This window comes from Coregonus clupeaformis, chromosome 37 (assembly GCF_020615455.1).
Source record: "Coregonus clupeaformis isolate EN_2021a chromosome 37, ASM2061545v1, whole genome shotgun sequence".
Lineage (NCBI taxonomy): Eukaryota > Metazoa > Chordata > Actinopteri > Salmoniformes > Salmonidae > Coregonus > Coregonus clupeaformis.
The window spans coordinates 11,243,717-11,256,267 of NC_059228.1; the positions used below are offsets into that span (position 1 = coordinate 11,243,717).

The following is a 12,551-nucleotide window of genomic DNA, read 5'->3' on the forward strand; positions in this document are numbered from 1 at the left end:
ACCAGAGCCTTAGGTACAGTGAGGGAAAAAAGTATTTGATCCCCTGCTGATTTTGTACGTTTGCCCACTGACAAAGAAATGATCAGTCTATAATTTTTATGGTAGGTTTATTTGAACAGTGAGAGACAGAATAAAAACAAAAAAAATCCAGAAAAACACATGTCAAAAATGTTATAAATTGATTTATATTTTAATGAGGGAAATAAGTATTTGAGGCTTTGCCCTTGTTGGCAATCACAGAGGTCAGACGTTTCTTGTAGTTGGCCACCAGGTTTGCACACATCTCAGGAGGGATTTTGTCCCACTCCTCTTTGCAGATTTTCTCCAAGTCATTAAGGTTTCGAGGCTGACGTTTGACAACTCGAACCTTCAGCTCCCTCCACAGATTTTTATATGGAATTAAGGTCTGGAGACTGGCTAGGCCACTCCAGGACCTTAATGTGCTTCTTCTTGAGCCACTTCTTTGTTGCCTTGGCCGTGTGTTTTGGGTCAAATACCCATCCACGACCCATTTTCAATGCCCTGGCTGAGGGAAGGAGGTTCTAACCCAATATTTTATGGTACATGGCCCCGTCCATCGTCCCTTTCATGCGGTGAAGTTGTCCTGTCCCCTTAGCAGAAAAAGACCCCCAAAGCATAATGTTTCCACCTCCATGTTTGACGGCGAGGATGGTGTTCTTGGGGTCATAGGCAGCATTCCTCCTCCTCCAGACACGGCGAGTTGAGTTGATGCCAAAGAGCTCGATTTTGATCTCATCTGACCACAACACTTTCACCCAGTTCTCCTCTGAATCATTCAGATGTTCATTGGCAAACTTCAGACGGGCCTGTATATGTGCTTTCTTGAGCAGGGGGACCTTGTGGGCGCTGCAGGATTTCAGTCCTTCACGGCGTAGTGTGTTACCAATTGTTTTCTTGGTGACTATGGTCCCAGCTGCCTTGACATCATTGACAAGATCCTCCCGTGTAGTTCTGGGCTGATTCCTCACCGTTCTCATGATCATTGCAACTCCACGAGGTGAGATCTTGCGTGGAGCCCCAGGCCGAGGGAGATTGACAGTTCTTTTGTGTTTCTTCCATTTGCGAATAATCGCACCAACTGTTGTCACCTTCTCACCAAGCTGCTTGGCGATGGTCTTGTAGCCCATTCCAGCCTTGTGTAGGTCTACAATCTTGTCCCTGACATCCTTGGAGAGCTCTTTGGTCTTGGCCATGGTGGGGAGTTTGGAATCTGATTGATTGATTGCTTCTGTGGACAGGTGTCTTTTATACAGGTAACAAGCTGAGATTAGGAGCACTCCCTTTAAGAGTGTGCTCCTAATCTCAGCTCGTTACCTGTATAAAAGACACCTGGGAGCCAGAAATCTTTCTGATTGAGAGGGGGTCAAATACTTATTTCCCTCATTAAAATGCAAATCAATTTATAACATTTTTTACATGCGTTTTTCTGGATTTTTTTGTTGTTATTCTGTCTCTCACTGTTCAAATAAACCTACCATTAAAATTATAGACTGATAATTTCTTTGTCAGTGGGCAAACGTACAAAATCAGCCAGGGATCAAATACTTTTTTCCCTCACTGTATGCAGTTTTAGAAACTGTTCTTCGTTTTGTAAGCGTTAAATGGCAAAGTAGCCAGAAGGTTGTGGATTCGCAGACCACCGTGGAAAAGGGTACGGGTGAAAATATATCCATTACAATAAAAGCACTGCATGAATCTATAAACTTATTTGCGATCGGAGAAAAATGGCCTTTTATAAATGCATTTCATGCAATTCTAAGCCATTTTACATGACTGGAGACAAGCTGAATATTATTTTTATACCACAACAGCACATGACAACGAATGAGTGCATGCTGCAGCACCGGAGATGTTTTGATTTCTATACAGACTATTGTTAAAAAAGAGGATAGTCTAAGTTTGGAACAGTGCTAAAGTCGTCTATCAACTGTAAAAAATGTGCGCAACAGAACCTTTTACAACTGAAGTACACTGCTCAAAAAAATAAAGGGAACACTTAAACAACACAATGTAACTCCAAGTCAATCACACTTCTGTGAAATCAAACTGTCCACTTAGGAAGCAACACTGATTGACAATACATTCCACATGCTGTTGTGCAAATGGAATAGACAACAGGTGGAAATTATAGGCAATTAGCAAGACACCCCCAATAAAGGACTGGTTTTGCAGGTGGTGACCACAGACCACTTCTCAGTTCCTATGCTTCCTGGCTGATGTTTTGGTCACTTTTGAATGCTGGCGGTGCTTTCACTCTAGTGGTAGCATGAGACGGAGTCTACAACCCACACAAGTGGCTCAGGTAGTGCAGCTCATCCAGGATGGCACATCAATGCGAGCTGTGGCAAGAAGGTTTGCTGTGTCTGTCAGCGTAGTGTCCAGATCATGGAGGCGCTACCAGGAGACAGGCCAGTACATCAGGAGACGTGGAGGAGGCCGTAGGAGGGCAACAACCCAGCAGCAGGACTGCTACCTCCGCCTTTGTGCAAGGAGGAGCAGGAGGAGCATTGCCAGAGCCCTGCAAAATGATCTCCAGCAGGCCACAAATGTGCATGTGTCTGCTCAAACGGTCAGAAACAGACTCCATGGGGGTGGTATGAGGGCCCGACGTCCACAGGTGGGGGTTGTGCTTACAGCCCAACACTGTGCAGGACGTTTGGCATTTGCCAGAGAACACCAAGATTGGCAAATTCGCCACTGGCGCCCTGTGCTCTTCACAGATGAAAGCAGGTTCACACTGAGCACATGTGACAGACGTGACAGAGTCTGGAGATGCCGTGGAGGACGTTCTGCTGCCTGCAACATCCTCCAGCATGACCGGTTTGGCGGTGGGTCAGTCATGGTGTGGGGTGGCATTTCTTTGGGGGCCGCACAGCCCTCCATGTGCTCGCCAGAGGTAGCCTGACTGCCATTAGGTACCGAGATGAGATCCTCAGACCCCTTGTGAGACCATATGCTGGTGCGGTTGGCCCTGGGTTCCTCCTAATGCAAGACAATGCTAGACCTCATGTGGCTGGAGTGTGTCAGCAGTTCCTGCAAGAGGAAGGCATTGATGCTATGGACTGGCCCGCCCGTTCCCCAGACCTGAATCCAATTGAGCACATCTGGGACATCATGTCTCACTCCATCCACCAACGCCACGTTGCACCACAGACTGTCCAGGAGTTGGCGGATGCTTTAGTCCAGGTCTGGGAGGAGATCCCTCAGGAGACCATCCGCCACCTCATCAGGAGCATGCCCAGGCGTTGTAGGGAGGTCATACAGGCACGTGGCCACACACACTACTGAGCCTCATTTTGACTTGTTTTAAGGACATTACATCAAAGTTGGATCAGCCTGTATTGTGGTTTTCCACTTTAATTTTGAGGGTGACTCCAAATCCAGACCTCCATGGGTTGATACATTTGATTTCCATTGATAATTTTTGTGTGATTTTGTTGTCAGCACATTCGACTATGTAAAGAAAAAAGTATTTAATAAGATTATTTCATTCATTCAGATCTAGGATGTGTTATTTTAGTGTTCCCTTTATTTTTTTGAGCAGTGTATATCTGATCATCAATGAATTAGAAAGAAAAGGCATTTGTTGTTTACCACAGCAGCCGCATATCATCAGGTAGGCCTATATGTATTTGGTAAACTATCATTGTGTTGACTGTGATTAGGGCATGGGAATATAAGAGCAGCTGCTAGGCTAAATTAACAAGCTAGGCATGCATAGCTCACCGCATGATCCTCAAACCAAAGACTGGCCAAACTCGTGTTCCTAAAAGTGAATTCAAAGGCACTGTATAGCCTAATAGGGCATTTTTTGTTTCATTATTATTTAATTCTAAGTAATACATACAGCCTAAATGCGAAATGTATAGGCATGTTGTTGAAGTGCTGTTGTTGATGTGTTGTTGAAATGCTGAGCACTCCTGCCAGCCTGTAGCATGTCACAAATGCTTCACAATCGATTTCCTAAATGGCTATAGCCTTGAAGTAATAATAATACAGCCTAAATAATTCAGTTTCATTCCTTCTTAGGCTACCTGGCTTGCTCCTGACTGATTTATGTTGTTGTATGTTGTTTAATAGTCTGTTGAAATGTCGAACATCAATTGATAGTGACAGAATCACACATTACTTCCAAAGCAAAGTTACATTTTTGTCTCCTCGGCTGTAGAAGGTTGTAGAGCAGCCTCTGAATGTCATAGAGACAAACCAAAGATATCCCAAATGCATCGGAGGTACGACTTTCCCCGGCATTTATAGCTTGTTTTTAGCGTAAAGCATTGCGGACTAAAGCGTCGTTATAGATCGCTTTATATAATCAGGTCCATTAATAAAAATCTAAATCTTAAGCTAACAAGGGGTAGGCCTATGCTTTTAGCCATTTTCTTTAACAAAAGCCACAATACCCTCACATACCCCCTCAATTCAAGCCCTGATTTTAACTTAGCAGACCAAGCTCTTCAGTGACACTGAGATATTTAAGGAGTGCATGGTGACTGAAGGAATTGGTTGACAAAATCTATGGATAGTAGACTATAATTTAATCTGTCAAACAAGTAGGACCATCTCTTATTTCTTGAATAGGAAGAAATAGGCTCCAACACAAAGCCCTCTTGTTGTTAGAAGCCTAAAGTCAAATTAAGATGAAGACCGTTTAAATGAATTAGGCATTCTCAAATTAGCCTAATTTCAGCACCCATGCGCTGTCCATCCCCGCAGCTTCCGCTTCATAGTAATGTACGTTATGTAAATTACTTGAATATGGCTTATTGTGAGGTCAATCATTCTGATAAATAGCTTCATTATGGGCTACGAAACATATTGTTTTTATTCAAATCAATTATAGCAGTATCAAGCTTACCTCCGGTCCTCCTCCTCATCTACGCTGTTACAGGAGTGGGTTGCAGTTCCAGAATGACCCACTAGGTGTCATCCTCCGACAACCATAGACACCTCCTCACTCACAGTCGGGACTAATTATCTGCCTATTGGTGTCACCTGTGGCTATCTGATTCTCTTGCGTATTTATGCCCTCACTTCCCTGTGTTCCCTTGCTCAGTTTTCTCTGCTAGTTCCTTGATGTCAAGCAGTACGTATCAGTGTCGGATCACGTGACGGAGTTACAGGTACTCGAGAAGTGTTCTCCCTGTGTCATTGTGTTTTTCCAGTCAGAGTTAGTATTTCGTATTGTTTGCTATCAGCCTGTTTTTTGGAGACCTATGTGCTTCTCATTTGTTTTCGTGTATAGCCGTTGTTTTGTATCCTGGTTTTTGGACCACCAGTAAAGATCCTTGTTTCACCATCCTTGCCTACTGCCTACTGTCTATCCTGCACCGCACCTGGGTCACACCTCACACCAACCCTTACAGAAAATTGAGCCAATATGGACCCAGCGGCGGCAGCACAGTATCACAGCGCATTGGCAGCGCAGAGAGCCATGCTGGATCAGCCCGACCGCAGCCTGCAGCAGATCATCGAGAATCTCCGCCAGCTGACGATCGCCGTGCAGAGCCGGGTGGACACCCGACCAGCCCCGGCAGCCGGCGGAGCGGAAGCCGCGGCAGCGGCGTCTCCAGTCTCGCCTGCGACATCGAGGGAACCCCGCCTACCACCTCCGGAGTGGTACGATGGACGTACAGAGGGCTGCAGGGAATTCCTCACCCAGTGTTCCCTGATGTTCAGCCTGCAACCCTCCTCCTTCCCGACGGAGCAGGGCTGGGTGGCCTACATTATCACTCTGTTGACAGGTCGGGCACTTTCCTGGGCTGCCGCAGAGTGGGAGAGCCAAACTCCGGCGTGCTCTGACTCCTACCAATTCACCCGGGAGTTACGCAAGGTGTTCGACACCTCTCGGGTGGTATCGGGGCATGAGGCCGGGAGGCGGCTCACGGCTTGTTGGCAGGGTGACCATTCGGTGGCGGACTACTCCGTGGAGTTCCAGACCCGGGCTCGAGAGGCAGGATGGGAGGAGGCCGCCCTGGTCGTCCTGTACGCGCAGGGGCTATCGGAGGGGATGAAGGACGAACTCTCCTTCAGGGAGCTGCCTGAGCAACTGGACGGCCTCGTCGACCTCTCGGTGCGGGTGGACAATTGGCATCATGAGAGGGCGTACGAGTGAGGCATGACGCAAGGCTCGCCTCCGCGTCTCCCTATCAGCCCGGAGGCTTTCTGCCGATTCAGGGAGGGGACGCCTCAGGAGGAGGTTATGCAGCTGGGTGCGACGCGCTTGTCCTGGATGGAGAGGCAGAGGCGTCTGCCCCAGGGACGTTGCCGGTACTGCGGCCACACAGGTCACCATGGCGACTCATGCCCAGAGAAGCCGGGAAAACGTGAGGGCTCGCTGGTATCGGGAGGAGTGTTAGCGAGCCGGGACCGAAACACCAACACCAGAGACGCCCCGACTTTTCTCCCCGTCAGGGTTCAGTGGGCCCGCGCTGCGCGTCGGGCGCATGCACTGGTGGATTCTGGGGCCGCTGGAAACCTGATAGACGCGGGGCTGGCCCAAGGGTGGAGCGTTCCGTTACTCTCTCTCTCCAAGCCGGTTCCGGTCATGGGCCTGGACGGCCGGCCGTTGGGGTCGCTGTTACAGGAGTGGGTCGCAGTTCCGGAGCGACCCACTAGGTGTCATCCTCCGACAACCATAGGCACCTCCTCACTCACAGTCGGGACTAATTATCTGCCTATTGGTGTCACCTGTGGCTATCTGATTCACCTGTGTATTTATGCCCTCACTTCCCTGTGTTCCCTTGCTCAGTTTTCTCTGCTAGTTCCTTTATGTCAAGCAGTACGTATCAGTGTCGGATCACGTGACGGAGTTACAGGTACTCGAGAAGTGTTCTCCCTGTGTCATTGTGTTTTCCAGTCAGAGTTAGTATTTCGTATTGTTTGCTGTCAACCTGTTTTTTTTAGACCTATGTGCTCCTCATTTGTTATCGTGTATAGTCCGTTTTGTATCCTGGTTTTTGGACCACCAGTAAAGATCCTTGTTTCACCATCCTTGCCTACTGTCTATCCTGCACCGCACCTGGGTCACACCTCACACCAACCCTTACACTTTGCGCTTTCCCTCTCAAACTGAACAGGACATCAGTAGGCCTAGTCCACGCGCACAGATATTGCATTTTGGTTAGGCAGCACAAAAGGGTTTACATCAGCAAGATCAGGGCAGGCCAGGTCTCATGATTGGGAACGCCTATCCATTTCAGTGTGTTATACAGTGTAGCCTAGTTTTATATACACCATCCCAGCAGCACAAAAACTCGGGAAGGAAGTACATTTTCTTAGAAATATAACTTTGCCCTGTGCTTCCCCGAGCATGCTCTTCGTGTAGCCTAGGCCTATAGACTATACTATAGGCTATGGATCGTTTTATTGAGACCACACTAGGCGCACTTGATATTGAGCGCCCAGCAGAGAATCAGGGATGAGGGGCATCATCGGGCACACATCGAGATTCTACAATAAGCAACTAATTCTCAAACCCTGAGCAATACAAATTACATGACCCTTCCCTAGACTAAATAAAAAAATACTAAATATTCCCCCTGACTGAAATTGAAAAAGCATGACCCTCCCCCCATTTTCCTCCGGGTAACAATTGTGTAAATTTTGACCGTTTCCCTTTGCACTCTTTTGATGATTGTAAAATTGACAGAAATATGTTTTTGGTGCCTTACATCTCAGTGAAATATAGAGAAGGAAGCATATTGAAATATGAACAAGTTTGTTGAGTTAGAACTCTCATCAGCTTGTTTTCTCCAGCCGTTCAGTAAAATAAACAGCATTTCAAACGGTGTCAGGGAGAGGACAGAGAGGGCTGCACACAAGGCGTTTTGCAGAAAGAATTGACTCCAATACTCTGGAGTTATCTTAATCTTCTCATGTCCTCCTTAAACACATCAAAGGGTTTCTCTAGGCACAAATCAATACCTGAACTTCAGATTACCCGTTAACAGGAGCTGAGGAAAATAAAGGGAAGAAGTTACAGAGCTTTAACTATAACTAACTTTAACTTTAATTTTAACTTTAACTAGCGAATGATGTGGGAGACTCGCTGGCCCTATCAAATAGTGTTCCACACAAATTGATCTTCATCCAATCAAATCATTTTTCATGTGTCTGTTTTAAAACTGGGGAGATACCCATAGATATTCTGTGAGCACTTCTAAACGTATCTTATCTTTACTTTACTTCATCTATTACTTTGAAGTGATGACATGTATGTATTGTATATTCTTTGAAAGATTCAGAACAGGAAGAGAAGCAGACATGGCTTGTGCTTATGTGGTGATGGTCTGGGAGTCTTGGGGACACCCTGCTCTCCCTGCAGAGTGCAGGGGATGCAGGGCTGCTGAGCCCCAATAGACCCAGACCCACAGCAGGGGTTGATCAGAAACAGGGCTGAGAGCTGAGAGAGGCAGAGCAGGCAGAGGAGGACTGGGACCATATCTCTGTGGCGTTCCTTTTCCCCCCCAGCTTCCTTCCCGTGGAAGTCGGAGGTTAAAGTGTTAACCCTGGCTTAATTGCAACTCTGTCTCCAGCTCACGCCCCCTCTGCTTTCCCCCCACCCCCCTCATCCTCAAACTGACCCCAGGGCCTCTGTGGCCCGGGACACCCAGCTTTCACATTAACACAACCTGGTTACTGATTCCCCAACTAATGGAGGAGATCTACTGAACAGGCCCTGGGGGAGAGAGGGAGAGGCTGACAGAATGACACGCTCGTGTAAATATAATCCAACTACACAGCCAGAAACAGGCCCAGACCTCTGCAGCAGCCCAGAGGTCCCACCACTCTCAGATCATCGGTATCCACCACACACACATACAAGTGTGCGTACGCTGACACACACACACACACACTCGCACACACACACCATTTCTCTGAAGGATAACCCTTACCCTTCCACCTCCCTCTCCTCCTCCCCTCTTTCCCTCTCTCACCCTACACACACTCAGCCCAGGCAGGCAGGCCGGCAGCCCCTGTCGTTATCTTACACTCTGATCAGCTCAGATTCATCTTGTTCACACTCGCTCTAACATGGACGAGGGGAGAGAAAGGTGGGCCACGCCTGCCGTGCGTGCTGGTGTGAAAAGACGTGTCCACAATCCACCTCCAATTTCACCTCCCAGTCAGTCACCTACCCCTCCTCCCCTCTCCCCAGGACCGTCCCCCATCTACCCTGGACAAGCAGTATCAGTCAACATGGCTATTGACACCACAAGTGTGCTGAGTTAGGAGAACAGAGATGAACTGCTTTGGTTTCTACCTCTGATCCCATCTGTGGTAGTTTAAGGGGTGACTGTCCAATAAGATCCCACTCTCTCCAGTGAGAGAAAGCATGGGCCTCTGTCTTTCCTCTCATACTGAGGGACTGGCCAGAGGCAGACACTAACCAGACAGTGTGCTGTAGACTGTTTTGCTCAGACAGAGCCAGACTTCATCACTCTAACAGGATATATCGGCTCAGCAGAGCTGGACATTAATTACTCTTTGTGATATCAAAACATACTAAATAACGGTAGATGTATGTTAAAAATATTGTTAAACAGATAAGTTATGATTCTAGTAAGTCAAGTTAATATGGACCTAGGTCGGCTAAAATAAACATTAGTTTTAGGAAGTGAGATACGGCTGTAATTCAGTTTTAAAGTTAATATATTATTAATTTCTACAGCTAGTGGAGCATGTCAATAGACTTCACCAGAAGTCATTCAGGCATTTTTCCTGGTGCACAAAAAAAGTGCCTGTATTAGCCTTAAGGCCAGTGTGCTGTTCCATATTCCTGATGCTCACAGAGGAATTAACGATTAATAATATTTTCCCTATAATTAGAGAGAGAAATCCCATACCAAAATCCAGTTTATGTTAACATATTTCTAAAGCAATTCCAGTAATCCTTCAATATATCGTCCAGAAAATGAATTTTGTTATTTTTTATGTTTATCCTGAAATAAATCATCTTGGTATTATTTGCTTATGACAACGATGAGAGAGTAGGATAAAGCCAAAGTCCACTTTCCAGTCACACAATGCTAGCGTGTACATGTGTGTGTAGACCTACATGTTTATAGATAGGCCTACGTGTGTGTGTGTGTGTGTGTGTGTGTGTGTGTGTGTGTGTGTGTGTGTGTGTGTGTGTGTGTGTGCGTGTGCGTGTGTGCGTGCGTACGTGCGTGTGTGCGTGTGTACGTGCGTGCGTGCGCGTGCGTGTGCGTGTGTGTGTGCGCGCATTACGGCATGATGGACAGAAAAGTCTGAGTGGACACAGGGAATGTGTGTGTCACCTCTGACCCTGACTCAGTCCACTCCCACACAAACCAAGACTCCAGTATCACAGTCAATATCAATGTAAATATGTACCTAGAAAGAACACTATCACAACATGGACTAGTAAGACAGCGATGAGAGATGGTCCACTGCTGTTGGCTCTGCTCCCCCTTGACTCCGCAATGGAACTTATATAAAGAAAATAACTTTCCATCAATGAACAAACCAAGTAAAAGATTAGAAAAACTCCAAACGTATTAACACACTGTAGTAGAAGACACGGGGATGTGTAATAACGTATAAGAAAAATAGCCCATGTAAAAGTAGTCCTCTTTTCAATGCTGTTGTCAAAATATTATCTCTGGTTATAGTTAAGTTATCATTTCAGTGGTCATCATGTTTTTATGAGAGTTTTGATAGAGTTAATATTGTGAAATATACCAAATATTTAATGCGATTCAAATTGAAATACACATCCAGTTATTGCAATACGTTTAATGACATAGGCCTAACCTCCCATAGCCTTACTAAAAGTATATACATGTCAAATATATATATATATATAATGTACATTATCATCTTGGTTTAATATTTTCATTTTGTATTTTAATTCAATTTTAACGTAGGTTTAACATTGTTTGACAATTATATGTGCTTTACAATACTACACATAAGAGTGTGATATTTGTTTCTTGTATGCAATTTAAATCCTGATAAGAAAGTAAGCTACCACTAAAGCTTTATAAAGGGTACATCACTTGATTATTGCCTCTTATATCCTTGGTTATCATACATTCTTATCTTAAAATTGTTCTCCATTCACCATGCACAGAAATATGTAAAAGCTGATAGAATTTATTCAAAATAAGTGTGACACATTTAGTTTTATCAACGTTTAAACAGATAACTTCCCATTCGAATGTGCTAACAAAATACTTATGTGTAGAAATTCTGATCAAAAGGTCACAGACATATAATATTGTCCAGAACATTATTTTAGGGAGCATAATTGATTACATTTATTGTATTTTAATAAATATTCTGTATAGACTATTTGGCTGCTGTCTTGGTTCCTTTGTACCGACCTAAAAACAGCATAGGCCTATCTTGAAAACATACCACTTTTTACTTTGTTAAAGTGCATCACAATTTTTTACCTTAAATTACCCCATATTTATTAGGTTATAATAACTATCCTAAACTTTATTTCAGAACATAAAGGCACGTTTTTCACTCGTTTGGTGGCTACTTATCTATCTATTCAGCAAAAGTTGCATTGAAGGCATGAAGTGCCCTCAACAACATCGTTTGGATATTTTAATTGGGCCTCATGCGGTGCATATTACAAGCACTAATTTAGGCCTATACTGTAGCCTAGAAATGCCACCGTAACCAGTACCTCAAGGCCCTATATTTTTCTCAAGCATTAACCAAACATGTGAAACATTAGAAGAAAATGTTTCAAATATATGCCCTATAGGCTATTGTAAAATGGGACATTCGTGAGTATAAAGGCTTGCAACTTGGATGTTCTAGGGATACGAGTACAGGCATAACTACTTGTAGACCTATATTGTTGGCCTAGATGAATTATCAATTATTAGTGTGGATACTGATAAGGCCATTTGGCCGACTTATCTCCGTCTGAATTGTAAAATCGTCCTTTACGCATGCATTTATTTAAATGATGCTGTAAAACATTGTCATGCGCTTTTTGAAAATATACAAACAAAAAGGGCCTATGTGTAGAAAGACTAGCTTTAATATAATTTAATTAAAAGGTCTTCTTTCTTGTTCACAGAACTTGTCTAAATGCAAATAAATACAAGGTAGAATGCGGCAAAGCCTCGGGCATCTCACCGGCTCGTGCGCCATGCAGATCCAGCAATCTGCTGATCGGATTTAATCAACAGGGTAACAATGGAGCGATGGCGCTCATTCAACTGTTTAGCCACTAAACGCACAACACATAATCCAAATAGCACTATTATTAATAGGCCAATCGTGCACTTATTTCATGCTGGCTATTTTGTTTTCACTGCACGCACTCTGGACTGATTTCTCAAGGAATCTCATGGAAATGGAATACACACCAATGTTCCAAGTGTTCAACCCATGTGTCACTTTTGACACGCTGAGAGTAAAGTTTCACACCTATGGTTATTCAGTCATTAGGGAAGAATGATTAATGGTTTGGCTGTTGGTATAAGACAAAATGGCTATTAACTGTAACTTCGATATGTATAACAAGCGCAAATTGGGTT

The 12,551-nt window shown here is 44.8% G+C and overlaps 1 protein-coding gene across 2 annotated transcripts in view; it reads right to left on the bottom strand.

The window, feature by feature from the left end:
• LOC121553485 (extracellular tyrosine-protein kinase PKDCC) overlaps positions 1-12,551 on the bottom strand; it is a 40,777-nt gene that overhangs the window by 26,906 nt on the left and 1,320 nt on the right. The gene's annotated exons all lie outside the window — the stretch shown is intronic.